Below are 25065 nucleotides of genomic sequence, written 5' to 3'. Positions count from 1 at the left end.
TGAACCAGGCCCTCCCACGCTTTGGTGCATGGGTGACCACAACACAGGTCATGGCCAAATCTGGCCACCGCCTATTTTTGTAAATAAAGTTTTACTAGAACACCACCATGGTAACTCACTTACATGCTCTCTGTGGCTGTTTCTCCGACAATGTGAGAATGGGGTAGTGGCAACCACATGGCCCCCAAATTGAACAGATTTACTCTTTGACCAAGGTCCCTCTGCTCAAGAGAAAGAAATCAGTGTGCTATGGGAGGGGAGGGTATACGCACCACTCCTTATTCCAAGACCAGCAAGTTCCCTGCTCCCTTTTGTTTTCTCTACTGTTCCACACCCTAGCGCAGCCAACTCCCAACTGTGCATGCAATGGCCCAGGAAATCCCGAAGCTGCAGATAACGCAAAACATTTATAATTGGTTTCAGATGCCAATAGGAGTCGCCCATCTCCTTCCGTTCCCCAGGCAGATTTCTCTTGCTGATCATGCACGACTTAGGCTGATGTTAAGATGCAGTCTCACTCCACCACCCCACGGACTGCAAAGTGGGGAGGCAGAGGCGAACTCACAAGGGAGCTGAACCCCAAAGGAATGGGCCGCACCACACAGGGCCCAGCAGAAGCTGAAATGCAAATAGGAAACAGGAGTTGTCCCTAAAAATAATCACTTAAACTTCTTTAGGTAGAGCCTGCTTTGAAAAGCTGACAAAAATTACGGATGCATTCCCCAGAACAGTGCAAACATATATACACATCCCAATTTTGCATATGAATTCAGGGGATACACAGTGCCTTGAAATGTATCCATAGACACCAGCCAGATGGTTAACGCTTCATCTAGAACAGAGGCTTTATTTTTTCCTTTTATTCAGTCAAGCAACCCTTTCTTCGATTAAGATGTCACGAAGACGCTCAATATTCAAAATATCTTAAAGCACGGCTTCTCTTCCTCCTTCTGCTCCCCCCGCCCACCATGGAACTTTCTGAGGTCATTTCTGGAAGCGTCATGCAGTGGGCTGACAGCTTTGTGGTCAGACCAGGGGAAACTCCACAGCTCCCCACCCTCCAGTGGATGCCCAGGGAGAGGAACATGGGGGCAGGGGAGTGGTTGAAACTTATTCTTCACCCAAAGACTGGAAAGATTGGTGGGTTCTACCTCTTAGGAAATGCACTGGCACCTCCCAGCTACTGAACCTGGAAGGGCCGTTTCTCATGGCTTCATGGCCTGGAATTCAGGATTGCAAACAAGGAGGGGAGACCACAGAATGTCAAATAACAATGCAGAGCCGAGAGAGAGAGAGAGAGAGAGAGAGAGAAATAAAAGAGCTGTGCCAATGAGTCAATGAGAAATTGCCAGCCAAGTCACTTCATATCTTTTACGGAATGAAAGGTGTAAGGACCTTTCTTCTTATTGGTGAAAAGAAAGGTATAACAAAGATGTATCATGAAACCAAAGCAGGAGGTGAGGGCTTTTGGTAAGAGTAGTCCCAGAAGGCTTTCCAGAGAAGCAAGAACCTGGACTAGATCTCGGGGTGGGCAAGACACATCCTGTGGCCACTCCGGACATCCATGTCCTTCTTACTCGGTCACGGGTCTCACCGCACCACCCTTCAGAAGTTGTTCTGCTGGGATCCCTCAGCCTCTTCACCAACAGAGCTCCCCCAGACTGATGAGCAAGGACAGCAGCAGTGTAACTAGTTCATAAGCTCTGATCCTGGACCAGGCCTGGCTCTTTACATGAGCTTTCTTGTCTAACCCTCTAATGACCCCATAGCCCCAATTTTAGCACCATTTCTGAAACATTATGCTGCATATGGCAAACTCCCAGGGGATAGACATTTGTTTGTGGAATACTTCCATTTTACAGCTGGGGAAGGGGTGGTGGGTGGAGAGACTCCCAGTAAAATTTCAATTTCAGATAAATAACCATTTCTTGGGACACTGTGTGTCCTATATTTTATGTAGCAATGCTAGGAAGCAGGGGTCAGTCACACAGCTACAAGATATCAAAACAAATTCAAGCCCAAGTGGTCAAGTCTAAATCAGGTTTCTTGGGCCTCTACACTATTCCATGCTGCCTCTCCCTTCTTATCTTTCCATATAGTCCTTCAAATACACCACATTTAATACACTGCATGGCCGTCAACAAGTGTATGTGATAATTTCTTTGTTTAGGGAAAAAAAAAAAATCACCTTGTTCTTTATAATTGTTTAGCTGTCTTCAGGAATCCTTTCTCCTCTTTATCCTCAGTTAAAGAAACCCTGAGTCTGGGGCAACCGGATGGCGCAGTTGGTTAAGCACTGGGCTCTCAATTTCAGCTCAGGTCATGATCTCAGGGTAGTGACACTGAGCCCCGCATCAGGCTCCGTGCTGGACCTGGAGCCTGCCTGGGATTCTCGCTCTCCCATCCCTTAAATAAATAAATAAATAAATGAAATAATGAAGTCTTAAAAACAACAACAACAAAGAAATGCCAATTATTAGCTGGGAACATGGCAACCTGGAATAAAGACTACATGTCCCAGGATCCCTTGCAGCTATGTGAGCTCATCCAACTACCTTTGAACCAGGAAGTGTCCTGAAAGGAGGCAGCTTCCTCTTTCCTGCTGGTGGAAATGCAATGTAATGGCCGTCACTGTAGAAACTCTCTTGGACCCCAAAGACCTCGGAGATGAAAGTACCCCTGGCAGGGCAATAAGATGGGAAGAGACTGGGCCACTGATACTGTGGGATACAATATCAGCCCTGGACTACTTGTAGATAGAGCATTTTCTACCTAATTTAAGCCATTGCTCTCTGTGTTTTCTATTACTTGGAGTTGAGCTTAATCACATTATGCCTGACCTGAGCACCTAGAGCAGGGAAATGCTGAGGCGTTGGAGAAGGACTCGGGGAAAGTTTGTTGAAAGGGTGCTTGCAGCATATATGAACAAGTCCCTGCATTCCAGAGTCTAGCCCGTGAACCTCCTCCCCTCATTAACCTCATGTAAAACCCCAATAAAATCACGGTTTAAAAAACAAAAAACTCACAAAATCCTTGACCTATGTACACCTAAATGTAGTTTCATACTTTTGTAAGGGAAGGAGAGGATAGCTAGGAAAAGAGTACTTTCTTTTTCTTGGATATCCCCCAGAAACTGAGATTTCAATGGTGTACAAGGATGAGTTATTAATAATATGGTATTGGACTAAATGAGCTGGCATTGCAGCAACATAGAAAATCAAAAGACTTCATCACAAAACTCCCACTATTATGTAAATGCACAACCACTTGGGAAAATGACGAAGTATGAGATTCATTATAAATAATGTTTTCATCCCAACCTTCACGGCTCTTGGAAACTTTCAATACATGACCCAATTTATTAGCTAAAAGAAACAAGATCCCTCTAGAATACTTTTCAGCGACTTCCATAAAATCTTAAGCTTAAATCACTCATAAATTATAAATCATGCAAATATGTTGTATTAATTTTTAAGGCTCCAAAATTCCAAAAAAACTCTCTTGGTCCTTAATGTATTTCCCGGCCCAACTATCATTTCATTGTAAAAATTATTAGATTAAAAATATACATGGTACGGGACGCCTGGGTGGCTCAGTTGGTTAAGCAGCTGCCTTCGGCTCAGGTCATGATCCCAGCGTCCTGGGATCGAGTCCCACATCGGGCTCCTTGCTTGGCGGGGAGCCTGCTTCTCCCTCTGCCTCTGCCTGCCATTCTGTCTGCCTGTGCTCGCTCTCTCTCCCTCTCTCTCTGACAAATAAATAAAAAAAAAATCTTAAAAAAAATATATATATATACATGGTAAATATATGTAAGTAAATGGTAGCATGGGTGTATCCATCAGTTTTGATTTGCATGTAACAGAAACCAACTCTGATTTATTTAAACAGAAATAAATTGTATTAAATGGTTTTTGAGCTGCTGGCAAAATCCTCAGGAGGAACAAAGATTTAACAGCCAGGCACAATCCAATAATTACACTATAGAACTAAACCAGTGAGGACAGCCATGCTGCAACCCTCAGAGGTTGGGCACTGCCTTCTGCATCTCCAGAAGAGCCCTGGATACCATTTCTAGAACCTGGATATAATCACTGCTGTTGCTACCACCCTAACAAGAATGGATACAGCATGGTCCTTGCTTCTTTAGGTCACCGACTTCTCATCCAAAGCCAAGTGTAGGTACATATGATTAGCATTACCCATATCATGGCACCCATGCCCCAGTCTCAATGAAGTCCCATAACTGGTTATTCCAGAGGTGAGCTCTGTCTCATAAGGCAGGAGGGTCCCCATACACAAAACAATTCCCATCGTGGGCAACCACAAAAAGAAGTATCCATTGCAATGTGATTTGAATACATTTGAATATAATTTTGTCAGAATAACCATCTGATCTGAATTACTGCCCAATGTCTTCCCCAGTATTAGTAATTCTGAAACACCCTGAAGTGGTTTTATGGTATTTTATAACATTTTATTTTTTTCTGTAGTTCCATTTTTTTCTTCCTTTGTGGTTTTTTACTTCTATCCTATTTCCAGCTCTGTATACAGAACAGGGGAAAGTTACGGACTAATGTCCGTCAATTTCTAAAAACAAATCAGGCTATATGACAAAGTAAGTTATATACCCAGAGAAGATACAAATACATACTTGGTTATCGCAATAATTCTGCAGATTTTTAAAACTGATGAAACACAACCAAAACAACGTAGTATGAATAACTGGATGAAAGTGGGTTGGAAATTTTTAAGCTCCTCGCACCACCGCCGGTGGTCCAAAACACTTAGACTCTTTTCTTTTTCTTTAAGTCGGCTCCATGCTCAGTATGGCACCCAACATGGGGCTTGAACTCATAACCCAGAGATCAAGACCTGAGCTGAGATCAAGAATCTAATGCTTGTGGTGCCTGGGTGGCTCATTGGGTTAAGCCTCTGCCTTCAGCTCAGGTCATGATCTCAGGGTCCTGGGATCAAGCCCCGCATTGGGCTCCCTGCTCAGTGGGGAGCCTGCTTCCCCCTCTCTCTCTGCCTACTGCTCTGCCTACTTGTGATCTCTCTTTCTGTCAAATAAATAAATAAAATCATAAAAAAAAATAAAAAAGAATCTGATGCTTAATCAACTGAGCCACCCAGGGACCCTCAGACTCTCTTTTTTTTAACTACTTACATATATTTGGGGTTATTTTTCCCTATTGTGGAAGCAATGTGTGCATTTAAAAGTAAGAAAATACAGATAACAAGATGAAAATAAAAATGCCTCCCCATCTCACTGACCAGTGACAGGCAGCATGAGCTCGAGGACAGTGGCTTCAAGCCCACAATCTAGGTTTCGACTGCCTGAACAAAGAACCCCACAACCTAAGGCAAGTCCCTTGACTTCTCTGCCCTCCATTTTCCCATTTACCGTTAAAAGAGAATATTAACGTCCCTTCCCTCGCAGGACTGTATGGATTAAATGAAATAAGACAGGCCAATCGCTGAGCAGACACCTGTTATAAAATAAGTTTCTAAAACACTGGTGGAAGGGGTGCCTGGGTGGCTCAGTGGGTTGGGCCTCTGCCTTCAGCTCAGGTCATGATCTCAGGGTCCTGGGATCGAGTCCCGCATCAGGATCTCTGCTCCGCAGGGAGCCTGCTTCCTCCTCTCTCTCTCTGCTTGCCTCTCTGCCTACTTGTGATCTCCCTCTGTCAAATAAATAAATAAAATCTTAAAAAAAATAAAAAATAAAAAAATAAAACACAGGTGGCTATTTCAGGGTCTTATTCATGCACGGATCTAGCTATTTTTACAAAAATGGCACATTTCATCGAGCCTCTATTATTGAACACCTAAGGGTCTCCAAGTATAATGATTACCAATAGCACAGAGAAGAAATTATATGCCAAAAAAACCACCCCAAATTATGTGTAATCAGAAATTTTTAAATAGGGAGGGAAACATTAAAAAAAAAAAAACCTCAAAAGACAAAAATCTTTTTCAAAAAAGCTTGTGAAATATTGTGAACCTGAGACCATAGTCCACCAAAATTACTAATTCAAACATGTACCACATATATCGCCCACAGTACTTGGAGATGATAATCATTCTGCTCATCAAAGTGCTTCTCGGGGAACCTGGGTGGCTCAGTGGGTGAAGTGTCTGCCTTCGGTTCAGGTCATGATTCCAGGATCCTGGGATTGAGCCCCGCATTGGGCTCCCCACTCAGAAGGAAGTCTGCTTCTCCCTCTCCTCCCTGCTTGAGCTCTCTCTCTCTCTCTCTCTCACTCTCTCGTTCTATCTCTCTCAAATAAAATCTAAAACAAAACAAAACAAAACAAAACAAACACCGAAGTGCTTCTGACCACCTCTGCCGTGATGGGTTCGAGGAACGGAGGAGGCCTACCGTCTGTGACCTCGCATAGAGACGGGCCCCACAGCAAGCTGGACAGAGATGGGGCTTTGCAACAGCTGAGTTCAGAATCTGTGGGAAATTCCTCCAGGGTTGCCTGGCAACGCTGCTATGACCCTTGGGTCCTGCAGTCACCTGCTGGCCGGACACACGGCCAGTGCTGCATATGCAAACAGCAGCCTGGCACCATGGACCACAGAAGACGACCCCACAGTGAGCGCACGCAGTGCAGGCGAGTCACTGACCCGAGACGCAACCCTCCCAGCCCAGCAAGCCAACGCCTGCCTGACTTGGAATTCTCCTGCTGCGGTCTCCACTCCATGAAGACCCACCATCATCTGGCAGTAGGGGGTGTTGGGGAGCAGGGGCAGAAGAATGAAAAGCAAGTGAGTTCTGGATGCTGAATTTCTCTCCTCTCCTCATTTGGCCTCTTTCCAGCCTGGGGCATACTTTCCTAGTGACAGCTGGTCAGGAAGATGAAGTCGAAGTGAGGCCTGGACCATCTGGTTGCCATCACCCCATCAGGCTCTGCCCCCCTCTTCCTGGGCACTGCCCTCCTCTAGAAGTGCCTCTGGGCCTCTCAGAGCCCTGGAGGGGGCTTATCCACTTTCTTCTCTGCTCCTGAAAACCCTGGTCTGGTTCCAAGTAGAGCTGGGGCACTTGTTTGGGATAATGACTTCCTCTCTGGACATCGGGGATAACCTTGACGCTCTCTCTCTCTTTGGGCTCCATCCATCAGGATCAGGGGAAGTGAGCTAGAGCATGGGAAGAGAGCTCCGGCTTCGGCGCTGTTATTAGCTGCGAGAACGAAGGCAGGCACCGACCTCTCTGGAGTGGGATAGGGCGTTCAAGTCTCTCGGGACCCCAAGTCCCTGTGTTGTTTCAAGGATTCGCTGTGCCTCTGCCCCCAAAGCAACATCACTGGGGGAGGTTCAGAGAGGAGAAGAGCAGAATTCAGATCCCTCTCCCTTTGCCCGGTCTCTGTGCCCTTCAGAGTTGAGAATCCATAAAATGCTCATTCTGCACACTCCGGAAGGACTACGAAACGTAGGGGGTTGAGCAAGAGGGCCAGTACCAAGCCTCACACTCTACAGCCCCTCGCCACCCTGCGCAGCTTCCTGCCTCCCTGCCGCTTCATAATTCAACAGCAGTGGCCTCGCACCTGAATCCTAGAGATGCGAACCTTTTCGACAGCCACTCTGATCACTCCCGGCATAACTCTGAAGAATGTTCTGTCAAAGGGAGCAATTTGCTGGGAAGAGCAGCCCCCATACTTCTGTCCTGGCAGGTTTTTATTACAAGCTACATTTGCATGGAAACAGGATTTGTTCTCCGCTCCAAAGCAGCTCCGGTTTATTATCCCCAAATAAAACCATAACTCTCTCCAGGCCCTCGGATGACAGCGAGTCCTCAGACACGAGGACTGTAGGGGGCGGGTGCCGGCCTCTGTGTGCTCTCAGGAAGAGATTGGACAGAGTCTCTCTACAGACTTTAAGAGAACAACTCCAAAGGAAGAGAGGGACGGAAGGACGGAAGGAACCTCTGCCCCGCAGAGATGTTTAATTCTCAGTTAGCAGAGGGAATTCCTAGGTCTTTGACCTTTTTCATTTGCTATGACAAAATTTTACGGTATTGATACAGAAGATGTCTCCCCCCCACCTCATCCCCCAGTCCATGGGCAGGGAGGAGGAGGACAGGAGAAGGGAAGATGGCGTATTAGGTGCTGTCAGGAGAGCACTTGGCATTATCAGCTTGCAACGTGTCCCCCAAAGACAGTGATTCCTATGGAAGGAGTGAGCAAGCGGGGGGGGTGGGGGGGCAGGCAGCTGGCGGATGGCACAGATGGGTCTGAATTCGGAGAAGCGAGTGGGGTGCTCAGGAGAGTGGGGAGGCTGGGGAAACCGAGCTGCTGGATGTGCCTGGAGGAAGGGGGTGTGTTTATGTGAAGCTACACCACGCACAGAAAAGACGGGAAGGCCACACACGGCAATTTTTACAGAGGTTGGGTCCGGGTGCGAGGATATCCAGGGTTTCTTGGTTTGAGTTTTTTACTCTGCTTTTCTGTGTTTTCAAGGTAGTTTCATTGCACATATCATTCTTTTGTTTTTAAAAAATAATAATAATTTGTGGGTTTGTTTGTTTGTTTAAGAAGAGATGTGTTCCTATGAGAAAATAGGAAAGTGAGTACGGGCGGGAGTCAGGGCTGGGAAGGAGGAGGGCAAGCGCCAATTTTTCTGAAAATGTACACGAGGGACAAAGCAGAGGACTGGTTTTTCCCATCACCCCTCCCACCCTACTCCCCAAAAATGGCCCAAAGCTTCATTCCCACCTGGAGTGGTACCTTGGACTCAATGTTTGTATGTCCCCGAAAATCCATATTGAAGTCCTAACCACCAACGTGACAGTATTAGGAGATAGGGTCACTGGGGAGGTGATTAGGTCATGAGGTTGGAGCCTTCGGGAGATGGACCAGTGCCCTTATAAGAAGAGACACAAGGAAGATGGGCTCTCTCTCTCTCTGTGACAAAACAGCCAGAAGGCAGTCGTCTGCATGGAGCCCAGAGAGTCCTCACCAACCACCAAACCGTCCAGCACCTTGATCTTGGACTTCCCAGCCTCCAGAGCCAGGAGACCATGAATGTTTGTTGTTTAAGCACCACCACCACCACCACCCACCCCTACACACACACACATACACACACACACAGGCACACACTGTGGTGCTTTCTGACAGCCCAAACGGACTAAAACAGGTGGCAAGATATGGGAGCAGGACTGGGTGGAATGGGGGCTTCATCCCACCCAAAGATGGGAACCGACGCAAGCACGGCTCACCCACCCGGCACCCACTGCCTACTGCAGACCAGGAGCCGGCTGACGGCAGAGAAATCACTTGGGTAGAGATTTAAATGCAGATTGTTGGGCCCCTCCCCACCCACCCACTCAGGTCTGAGCCAGTGTCCCAGGCCATTCTTGTACCCACTGATATTTGAGGACTGGTGGAGAGACAACAGACACTAGAAACAGCTATTGTGAAGGACCCAGGAGCAAACCTTGTCCCTGCACCAAAGAGGGGGTGCATTTCTGTCATGAGGGGTCAGAAAGGCTTCTCTGAGAACTGCTGTGCATGCCTCAGCGATAGACAGGCCTGAGACTCTGTCACTTACCAACCACTAAATTCATTGATACATCTTTTCAGACATTTTTAATCTACAGATTTCCCCCTCCATCTTGTCTTTGTATTCCTTGAGGAATATTTGTTGGAACAGATTGCTTGTCCGGTAAGATAGATGACCTCTCTTAGGCACAGTCACATGGCATTACTCCCTTCCTTCAAGCCCTTCCCTGATACCCCAAAAACACAGTCTGGAATTTCAGGAGTGGAAGAATCACCTGGGAATCTTGCTACAATCCAGGTTCTCCAGCCACCTCTCCAGATTCCCAGTTCCAAGGGTTATGCAAGGGGCCTGGAATCAACATCCTCAGGAAGCCCCCTGGTAAGTCGGAAGCAGGTGACTCACAGACCACATGAACGAGAAACTCTGCTCCCCTCCAGCTAACATGCCAATGGATACCCATATTAGTTTCCTAGAGCTGCCATAGCAAGTACCACAGACTGGTGGCTTCTAGCCAAAGAAATGTATTTCCTCATGGTTCTGGAAGCTAGAAGTCTGAAATTAAGCTGTTGGCAGGAACATGATCCCTCCAAAGGCTCTAGGGAACGATCCTTCCTTGCCTCTTCTAGTTCCTGGTATGGCCCGCAATCTTGTTCCTTCACTTGTAAGATGCATCACCCCACTCTCTGCCCCGACAATCTCGTGGCCTTCTCCCTGCGCGTCTGTGTCTCTGGGTCTCTTCTTACATGGACACCGGTCATACCGGATTTAGGACCCACCCTAATGACCTCATCTTCACTTGTGAGAGACCAAATATGCAAACAGACCAGGGCCAAACCATATATAAAAATAGGATTCTGACCCACAAGCGGCACCAGTCCAGAGAGCCAACCCATTATCCATAGTACCCAGGACCCGTTAAACCTTTTACACCTTGACCTTAGCCCTGCCTGCCTTTCCCTCTCCTGTATTCTCTGGTCCTTCTACACCAACCTACATTCTACGCCCCCAAAGGGCACCCACTCTACTGTTTGAACACTTAGCACATTACATTGAAACCACTGGCACGTCTCCTCCACCAGATGCGGTACACTGCTCAGTGGGAGTAGCATCTCACTTGCCTTTACATCCAGGGGGCTGGGTGCAATGCCTAATATGTATGGGTGCTTCATAAATATTTATGGTTAAACTGCATGACCAAGCATGTGCTTTTCCCTTTGTCCATCTGAAAAATTCTCATCCTTTCAGACCTCACTCCAGGGTAGGCACCAGCATCACCTAGTGAAGGCTTCCTGACCCCTACCCCAGTCCATAGGCAGGATTCTCCCCATATCTTGCACACTTGTGTGTTAACATCAGTCTGCTCTACTAGACAGCTCCCTAAGGCTGGGTATGTTTTTCATTTCCTTATCTCCAGCAAGAAGTATAGTGTATGGAAGTGAGTAAATGCTCAAAAAAAAAAAAAAAAAAACCAACCTGTTATATGGATGATTCTTGGATGAAAAAAAAAATCCCTCTCATATTCTCCCTGCTTCTTCCATAAGCACCCCGCATCCACACTCACACCCACATACCTCTAATGCCTGCAGTCACTTCTGTATGTATGAGCTTCTCCAAACACAATGCAAGAGAAGTCCTATTTGCTGTTCAGCTCCATCCTTCCCCCCATGTGTTAAATCTCCCTCTCCCTCTCTCTCCTGTTATATTTAATAACATTTAGCACCTTAAAACACACACACACACACACACACACATACACACACACACACACACACACTTTTCAGCCAGATGCTTTCCTCTTCCCAACTAGGTGCTGAAAGAACGGAGTGCACCTGCCATCTCTACCACCTCTCTATCCACGCCTCCTCCCTCCTCAACATGTTCCATCTGCCTTCTGCCCACACCACCTCTGAAGGCACCAATGACTTCCTAGGTATTCAATCCAACATGCATCTTTCAGTTCTCTTCTTCATAACCCTACTTCTTTAGCCCTCCCTGCCTGGGAGACTCTCTCTTCTCTACATCCAAGACAATGATTAGGCTCCTTTCCTGCTTTTCTCTCTCTGGTGCTTGTGCTCCTCTCTTTCCCTCCCTCCCTCCTTCCCTTTTTCCCCTGGAGGACTTGTCCCTTAAACATCGGCATTCCCCATTCTCTCTTCTTCTCATTTCTATATTCTCTCCAGATGACCTCATTCATTCTGCCACTTCCAACTATCATTTTAGAGAATAACTATCAAATTAAATGTCTCCCAAGGTATTTAGACTCACAGATCAAACTATTTACTGGGCATTTCCTCCAGCTGTCCCATAGGCATCTCAAACTGAGTGCAAACAAAATAGAACTTTCATTCTCTTCTGCCCACACTGTGTTCTCCTCCTCTAGTCCTTTCCTATAACTGGTACCACCATCTACCAGTTACTGAAGCCAGAAGGCTGGGATCATCTCCCCATTGTCCCCCTACTCCCTCATTCCCCCAAATCCCATAACTCACTAGCTCTCCAGAGTCTTTCCTCTTAACTCTCTCCTCTGTAGCCCTGGTCTCACATCATTTGTTACAGCTCAAGCCCTGAAAGGCTCTGTCCTGACTCCCCTCAACAGACTTTTCCGGTACCCTCTTCCCCAACTGGTGTTATCTACCCTTGATCCACTATTTCATACCCAGCCCAATTATCTCATCACACCACACTCCTCATAGAATCCGCAACATCCCCCATGCCCTTCAGCATACAGTGCAAACTCTTTAGCATGATGTGCATAGCATGGGCAGCACTGCCTCCATGAAAATGTCATGATGTCAGTGTTTGTATCTTATCCAGACAGGACCTAGCCCAAAGCATGTGCTCAGAAGTATTGGCTGAATGAATAGATGGGACAGATAAGGGATCAGAGAGTAAAGAGAAAGAAAACAAGAGAAGATAGCTAGCTGGAAGGACAGTCCAAGGAAGAAAAGTCAAGAAGGAGGTGCTGGTCGATTATATCCTTTGGTCCTAAAGACCAGTTGACACCATCAGCCACGTGGAGGTGCCTAACTAAAACAAAGTTACATTTTCACAAATCTGAAGGAGCCACTTCACTTTGCTAGTCATGGTCCCAACCAACCCCAGCAAAGGATATGTTTATCAAAAGCTAAGTCCGCCCAGAGGGAAAAAGCACCATGGACACATGACAGTTCCGCTCTGGGCTGGAGGCTTCAGTGGCCACCATCCCTACCACTACCAGATGAATGAATGCAGAAAGGAATGGGCAGAAGTCATCCCGTGGGTGAGGACCGAGCCGGGAGCTGATCGTGATCAGTAACACTCAGCGAACCACAACAATAACCAAGTCCAAAGCTAACTAAGTCACTAATACTTAGCTGGTTAAAAACAATCAAACAAACAAACAAACAAAAAGACATTCACATGTATAAGCAAACATATATATATACACATATATAAACAAAATAAAACCAAACAAACAAGCGAACAAAACTCCAGGGCAGACTGCCCGTGAAGACATCTGGTCAAACATGGCAGATTAAATACATGTAGCTCCCTCTTTACTTCTGGATTCCTCTAATGTGACGGTAAAGAAATTTTTAAAAAGCTAAAGTTTGTAAGGAGAACTGCCGTGGGAAATGACAATACACAAGTGGAAATGACAATACACAAGAAAATACCAAAAAAAAAGGAAGTTGGAAAGGGGCCAGGGAGGTAACTGACTCTGTAGGATAAAGAAAATGGAATGTGACCTTGAACAGGTAAAGCCAACTAGAAAGAAAGCCGATTCAAGCTGCCAATCTCCAGAAAGATCCTGGAGTCAGAGGCTCTGGGTAGGATTGGAAAGAAGAGGATGGTTGACTGGCTTTATAAGAAGTGTTTAGACATCACAAAAATTTTGTGATGTAGCTATGTATGGTGAGGGACTTACCTCACTTACGGTGGTGGTCATTTTGCAGTATCTCCAGATAGTGAATCCTCATAATATACACCTGAAACTAATATAATGTTATGTCAATTACAGTTCAATGTTTAAAAAGTGCTCAGAACCTTAGATCCCTTCCCCACCACTGTACAGCCTCTTCTACCCCAGTTTAAGAAAAAAAACAAAAACGATGATGTTTACTGAGGGAAGTGGCTAAAACAGCCAGGCTCTGGATTTGGGGATACGGAAGGGTTAGGATATGGTACAATACTGTCAATGGGGAAACTAAACAAGTGTCTGAAGGTCTAAGTCTTAGTGAAATCCTCAACCATCTTCTCCTGCATGGCTCTAAGAGCTTGGTAGCCAGGCTTACAAAGTCCTTAAGATCCAGCTTGGGGACTTTCTGGAAAGCTGGCAGGCTAACGAAAACAATCTACAGATTAGGGTGGTCCTACACCAAGTGACCTGCTCTCCCCCACCTGAGAATTCTATAGTGAACTCACCACTCTGCAGCCATGCCCGTGTACAGAGAGCATTCACCAGCCATTTTAATGTTTCGCTCTTAAATGTAATCAATAATCACCAAGGACACCCGAAGAAAGCCTTGACATACAGATAATAATAAATAAGGAAAAGGAATTTAAGGGAAACAACAAGTAAGCAAGCAGTAGAAGAAAACTGAAAATAAATAAAATCCTTAGAAACTTGAGAGTAAAATATTGCACCCACAAACCACGGACAGAAGGCTATTACAGAGAGCATGTTCAGAGATAGGACCAGCTCCTACAAATTAAAAATACAACAGTTGAAATAAAAGATTCAACCGAAGGGTGAGAAGATAAAAGACCACTCAGAAAGTAAAACAAAGAACAACAAAAGGACGGTAAATAGAGAAAAGCCAAAAGGACGGCAAATATATGATAACAGAAGTTCCAGAAAGGGAGACAGTGACAACAGCGGTGGAATAATTTCCAAAAAATGAATGTAACCTGGTCTTTCAAAAACAAGGAACATGAGCTTTCAGATTAAAGAGGCCCACTGAATAGAGGCCAAACACGACAAACAGTAAAAACGGAAGTGATTTACCCCAAAGCATAACCTCATGAAATGTCATCACTCCTGTAATGAAGAGAAGAGTCAACACAGTTTTGGGGAAAAGTTGGGTACATCGACATCCACCCTGGAAAAGAGGACAGGATATATGACTGCCTTCAAAATTCTGAGGTCAGGGGGCGCCTGGGTGGCTCAGCGGGTTGGGCCGCTGCCTTCGGCTCGGGTCATGATCTCAGGGTCCTGGGATCGAGCCCCGCATCGGGCTCTCTGCTCAGCGGAGAACCTGCTTCCTCCTCTCTCTCTGCCTGCCTCTCTGCCTGCTTGTGATCTCTCTCTGTCAAATAAATAAATAAAAAATCTTTAAAAAAAAAAATTCTGAGGTCAGGGGACTTACAGCTGTAGAACAGAATTCTACACCCAGTCAGATCATCAGTTGAAAGCGAGATAAAATAAAGACATTTTTAGATAAGCAGAGTATCCAAAAAATTTACCCTTGTCCTTGTCTATAGCTGTGAAACAAATCACCCAAATTTTAGTGGCTTAACACAATACACATGTATTGTCTCACACTTTCTGTGAGTCAGGAATTTGGGGGTGGCTTAGCTGGTTGGTACTGGTGGGGGGTGGTTCCCATGAGGGGACTGTGAAGGTGTCAGGGACGCCACGGTCATCTGAGGCTTGACTGAAGCTCACTCATAGGACTGTTGTTTCCTACCATGATGGACTGCTGGTGACATGGCAACTGGTTGTCCTCAGAAAGAATGATCAGAGAAAGAGAAAGACAGAGGAAGAGGAAGACAAATAAGTAGGAGGAGGAGGAGGGGAGGAGAAGGGGGAGGGGAATGAAAGAAGAGGAAGGAAGGGCAAGCCAGTCACCAGGATAGAACCCACAGTGTCTTGTATCCCCCCTAACGTCCGGAGTGGCACATCACTTTTGTCGCAGTCTATTGGTTGCATAGACCAATCCCAGTACAACGTGGGAGGGGACCAGGAGATGGGGATTACTGGGGATCGTCTTAGAGGCTGGCTACCACATGCCCTTCCTCAAGAAGCTCCTGGAGGAGCTGCTCCACTAAAACAAAGAAGCCGGGTGCCTGGGTGGCTCAGTGGGTTAAGCCGCTGCCTTCGGCTCAGGTCATGATCTCAGGGTCCTGGGATCGAGGCCCGCATCGGGCTCTCTGCTCAGCGGGGAGCCTGCTTCCCTCTCTCTCTCTCTCTCTGCCTGCCTCTCTGTCTACTTGTGATCTCTCTCTGTCAAATAAATAAATAAAATCTTTAAAAAATAAAAATAAAAAAATAAAACAAAGAAGCCATTCCGACACAGAGTCAGGGAGAGGGAACAGACAACTAACACTGGAAAGCACAAAAGAAAGGCCTCAGGATGATGGAGAAGGGAAGCCCCATCATGGGAGCCCCACGGCCGACATCCAGGACAATCAGTCCAGACTGAGCAGAAGGACCAAGAGCTCCAGAAAGGATACCTCCAAGCCAAAAACAAAAGCCAACAGCCTGAATACCTTGAGAGAAGCCTTTCCCTTCTGCCAGAATTTGAGGAGGAGTTATGGACAGTTACATAGAGAAGTGAACACGTTTTTTCTTTTTTTTTTTTTTTTTCATTAAGAGGTAATCATTAACTCCAGGGAAAACACAGGCTCTACAAGAAAGAAGAGAACAGCAGAGAATAGTGCTTGAGTCAGCTTTAATATTTACACAGTTATAACAATGCAAACACTGACCACTGATTTGACCAATAGGATGGTAACTATACCAAGAGGGAAGGGGGGAGGGAAATGCATTGTTTAAGGGGTGAGCTGGGGATCTTGCCTCAGAGGAAAAGAATGGAAAACAGGAAAATCAAGAAATAGAAGTGTGAGCATGTCATTTGTACACATGGAGGTGAATAAATAGGGAAGAAAAAAAAAAAGCCAAAAAAGGACTGAAAGTGGTCCCCCTCTGGCAGTGTATGAGAAATGGAAAAGCACAGAGCCTCGATCTGGCCATTCTGCTTTCAAAGCTTACTCCCACTACTCGACTTCTTGACCCTGTCCGTACAGAACTTGACAAAAATTAAATTTAAAATAAAAAGACGTTACTGGCTCAACAAATCCTCCTACCAGCTGGAACCCAAGATCAGCATATCTTGTCAGCTTACTTTTTACTCCCTGGGCCTCAAATTATAGGCAATGATATGAATTTAGAAAAAATTACCCAGGAAGAGTAACTCCAGCCCACTAAGCAGCCTCTGGCCGCTCAGGGCTCCGGGGCTAACCCTCCCGCTCCACTTACAGAAACGCATCACATGCTCGTTAAGTCGGGCACCACTAATTGCTTTCTGATGGACTGCCAGCCTCGTGGCAACGTGCCAAGGATGGAGACAAAGACGGTTTTAGAGACGACAGCCCTTTTCGCCTCTCTCTCCTGTGTGGGATATAAGGGGCCACGAAAAAATATCTGATTTCCAAATCAGATGGGCCACCTCAAACGCGATTCCTCTGACCAGCTCTTTTTATTTATTGAATGAACGGGCAGATGGAGGGCTGAACGAGTGAGTGAAAGTGGGTGTCTGCGCAGCAGGTTCACGGACAGGTATGATATTTGGAAGCATGATCACGTGGCCAGTGCCAATCACATCAGAGCTGAACACCAGAGCGAGGACTGGCTGTGCCCAAACCGTTTGACAATCCAACAGCACGGAGAGGTGCTCCTCTTGGAAAACGAGATACGTACTCAGTATCCCCACTGCCAAGCCATTTTTGGAACTCATCTTTGAAAATTCACTTTGGAGCCCAAAGCACAATGTTTAGATTAGACTCACTGGTGCCAAATCATCGTTTTTTTGTGTGTGTGTGTGTTTTTTTTTTAGGGATGGTCTGGTATCTGGAACCAGCAGTATTTTGATAAGTAACTTAAAATTTGTGTACATTGTGTATACATAGAAGAGTTGTATGGAAAAAACATTTCTGAAGTTCTGTTCAAATGAATTCATGATGGAAAGAACGCAAAAGTGAGTCCATCTGTAGCGTCCTGCGGTGAGGTCAGGTCCTATCTCCGCTGTCACCGGCTCAGTCTGGCTGGGTTCAGGCCCCACCGTGGGCTTGCCCACCTCTACCAGGAGCAAAGATACCTCCTAAGCCCTGACTCCAATTACTCGAAAGGGTTCCATGTTCCAGCAGGCTAAAAACAAAACCCAGGGGCGCCTGGGTGGCTCAGTGGGTTAAGCCGCTGCCTTCGGCTCGGGTCATGATCTCAGGGTCCTGGGATCGAGTCCCGCGTCGGGCTCTCTGCTCAGCAGGGAGCCTGCTTCCCTCTCTCTCTCTCTCTCTCTCTCTCTCTGCCTGCCTCTCCATCTACTTGTGATCTCTCTGTCAAATAAATAAATAAAATCTTTAAAAAAAAAAAAAAAGAAAAAAGAAACAAAACCCAGGAATTGTCATGCTTCACAACCCCTATTAAAAAGGTCTTGCCAGGGAAAAAGATTGAGTGTCTAAAGTGGCACTGAGAAATTAGTTTTTGGCGGCCGCTGCAGGGACAATCTGTCAGAGCAGAGAGCTGGCTACAGAAGGAGAGTGGGGTGGGAGAGGGAGGACGGGGAGGAGGGAGAAGGCGGTGAGGAGAGGGCAAAAGCAGCCACTGGCAGCTATGGGGGCCGGGGGGACACACGATGTCTTGTGGGGACATGGAAAGCCCCAGTCCCCCTCTCCAGCCCAGACATCTGCTCTGCTCCAACAGGCAGGCAGGCAGGCACCATGAAGCTTGGGGACGGGTAGCCGGACCAGCAAACAAAACCAACAGGCCACCTCCCCGCACAAGGGAGAAACCCTCCGTCAACACTCGCTTTTGGAAAGTGGCCAAGTCTCAGCACTGGAGCTTCATGTGTCTCAGCGAAGCCCCTCCTGTGTCACTGTGGAGCCACCACCCGCGGAAAAGGAAAATCGGTCCTCTTTGCTTTGCAGAAACTTCTGTGCCGCTCAGTGACAGCCTCACCTGGGGCTTCAGCACAGAGCCCAGGAACAGGCACGAAGCTCCCACAGACAGTTCTTCTAGATCCTTTTCCACAGCCATTCCGCTGTAAAAATTCCCCGGGGCACAGCCTGCACTGGCCCTCCAGGCCTCCTCATCTCCGCCCAACCAAGGCTGCGAGAAGCCGTGGCTGCCTCACTCCCAGAGAGGCTACCCTGATCTGGCACAGGGGCCAGGGAGAAGGGAGATTTTCCTTGTTGGCGATGCCGCAGGGGACACAACGATCGGGGGAAGGGGACACAGGGAGAAGCTGCCTCTTCCGGAGGACATCTGAATGTGCGGCAAATGACGGGGTTCCAGGCTCTGCAGTCATTTTAATTCTATCCAGACTACATCCCCTCCCTGGATTGGAGGAGGGTGCAGAGGGGAGGAGGGGGTATAAGAAAAGTGGAGAGGTGGGCTTTGGGACCCCATCCTGCAAGGCCTGGTGCCTGGCGTGAGCAGAGGCCCAATGGGGCGGTGAGTTCTGTGCGCTCACCCCACCCTGAGGCCAGTAGAGGAACTGCAGCCTCTCTGGAAACAGGATTTTAATTAACCGCAGTTACTGGATTTAACTCCGGGAGGCTCTTGCTTCTTGGGAAACAGAGGCCCCTGGGCAGCAGAAATGTCTGACCTTAGGAGAGAGAGCTGCCACACTGCCATCAGAGACACTAGGCATGAAGACCCCGCTGCCAGTATCAGGCCAGTGTTTCCACTCAGAGAGCCTTTCCTATGGACCCATGTCTCCCCCAAATCCTGTTAAAATGTAAATATTCTACGTCCCATTAAGGAAGAATGATCATTTCAGCCACTAGAGCAGGGAGAAAAGGACAAGGAGCATGTTCAGGGCTGGCAGGAGTTATCCGCAGAGAAAGGACCCGCTGGGATTCCTCGGCAAGGTCCCTGGCTGCTCACAGGTGCACAGACTCTGCTAAAGAACATGCCAGAAAGAAAAGCGTGATTCAGTGCAGTGATTCTAGCACTGTGGCCAGGATGAAATCTGGCTCTGATCTTCCCTGCTCTTAATAAAAACGAAACCACTGAGACCCATTTGCTGGTTTGGCCCTTTTATGAAATTGCTGCCCGCTTCTCAGAGCCGCGAAACACCCATTCCTACAAGAGGGAGTGTGTCTGCAATGGGCACTTGCCAAGGGGAACGGGGGTGCCGCCCCCTCCTCTCACCCCGACATCTCACTACGAGATGAGAGCGTTTGCCACCCGACAGGGCTTTTCCTTATGAAAGGGGCAGCTGTGATCCCATCTAGCAGCAGAACAGAAACTCTCCGGCCCAAGCTTGCACAAATCCTGTCTGGGGCCCCCTCTAGCCACAGAGCAGGGTTCCTGGGCTCAGGGGGTGAGTTGTGAGTCCAAAGTGACTCTGGAATAAAGAGACCGAATGGGATGTTGTCTGACCTGGGACAGACTTTTCACCCCCGCACTCCCCTGCAACCCTGATCCAAAGTTCCTCTACCTGTGAAATGAGAAGGTTGTACTATCTGCGGTGTTCAGCTCCAGCTGACATTAAAATCATCCAGGGAGCCTTGAAAAACTAGCTGGGCCCATCGCAGCTCCGTGAAATCACAATTGTTATGGAGGGAGCCAGGGTATCTTTAGTGTTCAAGACTCCCCGAGTGATGCTGGGGCACAGCCTGGTCACAAAGCCTCGAGCTAGGTGCTCTCCGGGGCCACCGGGCTTCTGTGAGTCTATAAATCCAACCCTAAAGGCTGCTCCCCTTTGCAGGGAAAGGGCTGCCCTGGGAGCAGGCTAATCGGGCAGCTGGGCTCGGGGGAACCAGGTCGTACCTGTTGTTACCTGGCTCTGTCTGGAAGGGGAAGGGAAAAGGGGTCCTCAGAGGACCGGTTGGTTGTCGGGGCCTCAGGGAGCTTGAAAGCGATGCAGAACTCACCGACATACATCATGAGGTTGGGTTGGGAGGCAGGGTTACACTAAAGGGAAAGGAGCTTAAAACAATCAAGACTATTCATGGGGGAAGGACAAGTCCCTCCCCCACCTTAATCAGCCTCTGAGAGTGACTACAGGGGATTGGGGAGAAGGAGCCCCTTCAGCAAGTGCGGTTTCTGCAGAATCACGCCTCAGCCCTAGTACTTGGGAGGGCAGAGTGGTTAAGCTCTGTCACTCCACAGCTGTGTGGCCTTGGGCAGGTTACTTAACCTCTCTGTGCCTTGGTTGCTTTAGTCATCGATGGGGCCAGTAGTAATGGTGATGTGCTTCACAGGGTTGCAGTGAGGATATATGAGTAAATAACAAAGTGTTATTGGATACTAGGACAGTGCCTGGCACACAGTAAACACTGACTTCACGCTGAAAATTATTCCCAGGGCAAGTTCCCAAGGCTAAATAAATCAGGGAAACACGGAGTTTGAGACAGATAGCCCCCTTCACTGCAAAGCTTCCTAAAATAGCAGTACGAATAATAATGATAATATATATACACCTCGAAAGCTGGGAGGATTAAATGAGATAAAGAATGTAGGAGACCCTCAGCTCCCCATGCACATAATGGGTACATAAGAAATGTTAGCAATGAGGTTATTAGTAAGCATTGTGGATCTTTAAGAGAAGGAGAAGTGTCTTTCAAACTTGTGCTCTCTTTCTACAGGGCATCTTAACGAATGACCCAGGAAACACTCTGGGAAAAAAAAATCACAGAGCAGGGTGGCCACACGTCTTCCTACTCTGTTGCCAAGGGACTCAAGAAGAGGAACCTGTACAGGGTGAGAGCAGCAGGGACTCGGTCCTAGGTCCTCGGGAGCGTTGTCTTGCTGGAGGGGGAGGGCTGGGGAATCGTCTCCTCCAGCCCCCACACGCCGTGCGGGGTGGGGTGCCTGTGGAAGGGGCACGGTCTGGGACCCAGAAGAGCTGATTCGACTCGACCCTGCCACTCCCTAGCTGGGTGAGCCCGGATAAGTCACGGTGCCGCTTGGAGCCTTATATCTTTCCCTGTATCGTCATGGGAGGGGGGCTATAAACTTGAGAATTCCTAAACTCCCTTCTGGATCCAGGATTCTGTTTATGTGCCCATCTGTCACAATGGGGGAGACAAGAGAAAAGGGAATTGAGTCTAAGCCGTGGTGTCTTCTACCCATGATCCCAGATGCTACATTTATTTGCAGTGGTTTCCGTGGAGGTTCTAATCCCTGCTACTCACTCAGCCACGGTAGTCCGGTAGTCCGTGTGGATTGAGGATGTGAACAGAGAGAACAGAGAGACAGGGGGAAGTGGCCCAAACCGCACCTGTTAAGGGGTCGTGGAGAGAGCAACGAAGACTTGGTCCTCACGTTAACCCCTTCTGTGTCTGAAAAGACCATGAAAACCGCTCTGCCAAATGGACAGATTTTTAAAAGAAATCTGGGGACCATATTGCATAGTTTCCGAAATAAACGTCAGGCCCACGATGCTGGAAAGGGCTTCTTGTGGCACCAGGTAGAAGACGCAGTCTCGGGAAAATGCAGTTGGTTTAGGGGTGTCAAGGGACAGAACAGCTGAAAACAGGAGTGTCCCTCACGCCCCGGGCCTTCTCTTCCTCTCTACATCAGTACGTTCTCTGCAGCGGGAGCGTTGATCTTTCCACAGCAATAGAGACGGCAAACTTCACCCTCGGTGTTCCCACAGTGAACAGAAAAGCCATACTGGGGGCTCCCCATCAGGCCCAACCCTGCCATCTCCTCCCTCCCCGCCAGGCTTCACTGTGAGACCTCCAGCCACTAAACTGACAGCAGAGGAACGCTTCCCCCCATTCAGCTTACTAAGCCGCTAAGAAACATCAATGACCTGCTTGGAATTTGTATCCACAACCGTGTTCCTAGAGTGTGAACTTCTCACCAAAAGAGCCAACAGAGGAGCACCTCCCCAGGTTACAGGCCGAGCACCCACCCGGCCCTTTGTCCTGCTTCAGTTCCTGATTTCCTGCGGTCTATTGTCTCTCTGATAAGTGCTGACAGGGGGAAGGGTATTATTCAATGGCTTTAAAGATATCAAACAAGCCAGAGCCAGGGTTATCTGCTCCCCACTCCATGGGTTTTCCTGGCTCAAGCTTCTGTTACTTAGTTACTAACTGAGCTGCAGAGAAGTAGAGGCAGCCTGGGGATGGGGGTGGGGGGGCGGTGCAGACTTCATTCAGCCGATGGGGGGTGTGGGGAGAGTCGAAACAATAGCCATGAGGAGTCAAACAAGGAACAGGAGCCTCAGGGTTGCTGGTGAGTACAGGTGGCCGCAAAGCCAAGCCGGTCTTTGGAGGCATTCAAAGCCGGGAGGGGGAGGCATCTGTTATCCAGACAAAATCAACAATCCTTCTTGATTACACGTTTTCTGCTGTCAAGGTCAATGCTATTCAGTCCCCATTCACTGCCCTGCAGAAGAGACAGGTGCACCTGAGATGGATTGCGCCAGTATTTTTTCCAGACTTAGGCACTTTTCACCTGACTTAGGCAAGGAGAGGAGACGTCACAGGAAAAGGACAGGAAGGGGCATTTCCCTGGTCCACCTCCAGGATAAAGAACACCGCTGGAGGAGGTAAGTCACCGGAATGTTACTGCCTGTTGACCCGCAAGCCACCCTCAGGCCATTGGAGGCCCATTACCTCCTTCCCTGTTCTTGGCATGTACATTCCACCCACTGTTCCAGTACTAGGAGCCACTTCGAGGACGCAGCTTTGAGAATAATGCGTCATCGGAGGCCATCTGGCCTTTAAAGCCGCCATATAAACCTAAAAGGTTTTCCACCACAAGTGCAGAGATGTACTCATCTTGCAGTACCCAAGACAAAGCTCCTAAGTAAATTCTGTTGCTTCCTAAAACCACCACCTACCACACTAGAGTGGCCTGCCTGTTTCTGTCCTCCATGTACAGGGACCAGTTTCAGATGTCACCCAGAGAACTCCGAGGTTGCAAACCAGCAAGCCCACAGAACCATCCAAGCAGCCTTGAAAGAAGACATCTTGATCTTCCGGAAGCGGCCCACTCTTGATGGTATCGTACTCATCACGCTAAAATAGAAGTAAAAACAAACCAAGCATTGTCCCATCAGGGTCACTTCATGGGGAGGAGGATTGGGGAGTCAAAGGCCAGTGGTTCATTTCTTGTGTAGATTACAAAACTGTGCTTACTAAAAAAGAAAAAAAAAAAAAAGACATGTCTAAGCCTTTCGACAAGGTAACACGATCACAAGGAAAGACATCTGAGAGTGGAGTGGGCACTTTGAGTGTCTTGCTTTTCCTAGAAGCCGGGTGGATCACTGGTTTTACACTCGAGATGACAACAGGTATGGCAGCAGTAACCCTGTACCCTAAGGCTGCAGAGTTCTGAGCCCAGTTCCACTCTGCCCTCCTGGTACTCTCACCACCCCATCTTTCAGCCGCCCATGAGCAGGGGCACACCCCTCTAGTGAGCGACCCACCCCAGCCCCTCTGCTCTACACAGAGGGATCTAAAGAGAAGCTGGTTCCCAGATGGCTTGGAACATGAGGCAGCCACTGGCTCAAATTCTGTCTAGCACCTGAGCTCCAGGATGAGGGATGCGAGCCCCATCATAACCAACATCTTAGAAAGAGACAAAGTCAACGAAAAGCCCTGATCCCCACTTCCAGCAGAGGGTATCCCAAGACCCAGCATGGCCTAGAGAGAAATGTGCCGCTGACTGCTACCTTCCCTGGTGGTTTCTTTCCTGGGTCCCTCACCCATCTCTAGGGCTCACCCTCCCTGCTAAGCAGCGTCTGGATTTTCACTTTTAACTGGTGAACTTGGACATCAGATAATACGGTGGACAGTCCAAGGCAGCTCAGCCTATCGAGAATACTGTAATAGCTGTTTGCTTCTGGTTCCCCATCTTCTAAAAGTGGACCCAGGCTAGCGGAGTGCATTCATATACTTGGAGGAGGTTGAGGAAGGAGAGGCCCCAGGATTATGACTTATTAATCTATCGGTACAGAGGCTGAATCATTGCAGTAAATAATGAGATCGCTTTAAGTGGGGCGATTCAGCTCCCACTACCTGCGTGTCCCCCTTTGCTCGCACACAGCACGCAGCAGGGGAGCTGAGCTGAGTCCATCGAGCAGGTGCTGACCAACAGGCTTACAAAGCCCCGCGACCGGCTGTACGGTCGCTGCCCCTCTGAACAAGGACAGCTGGGAGAGGGCAGGAGTCGCTTCTCCGGGGAGCCTCTGGCACTCCTTGAGCCAAATTCTGCAACCCAAGTGCGGGCTCGCTCACTGGGTGGGCGGGGAGGAGTACCGGCCACTGCATGGAGAAGGGTTTTCCCCCAAACCCGCTTCCTCCACTTCCTCCCTTCGCTCCCCCTGGAGCCTGGGATGACCCAAGGCAGTCACAGCTTTGCCAACCTGTCTGACGGAAGAGATGGCAGGGGTCCCCGCGCAAGTCTGCATCCCCGGGGCCGCCACCCCAGCTGCCTGGAATCTGCTGGGTGAAACACACCCGATTCCGTGAAAGCCGTAAGAGGGAAAGCAGCGTGTGTCCCTGCCGCGAGGCGGAGATCAGGGACCCTTCACGGCCCGCGCACCCGTGAGCTCTGCCCGCAGCCCCCGACGGATTCTCCGCGGCTCAGCACCGGTCCTCCTACGGCCCGGAGGG

At 48.3% G+C, this 25065-nt stretch overlaps 1 protein-coding gene across 7 annotated transcripts in view; it reads right to left on the bottom strand.

The window, feature by feature from the left end:
- SLC39A11 (solute carrier family 39 member 11) overlaps nucleotides 1–25065 on the bottom strand; it is a 398153-nt gene that overhangs the window by 345987 nt on the left and 27101 nt on the right. The window lies entirely within an intron of this gene.

This window comes from Lutra lutra, chromosome 16, assembly GCF_902655055.1.
Source record: "Lutra lutra chromosome 16, mLutLut1.2, whole genome shotgun sequence".
Classification (NCBI taxonomy): domain Eukaryota; kingdom Metazoa; phylum Chordata; class Mammalia; order Carnivora; family Mustelidae; genus Lutra; species Lutra lutra.
The sequence above is the reverse complement of the archived record's forward strand: the minus strand, read 5'-3'. Positions and strand labels throughout refer to the sequence as shown.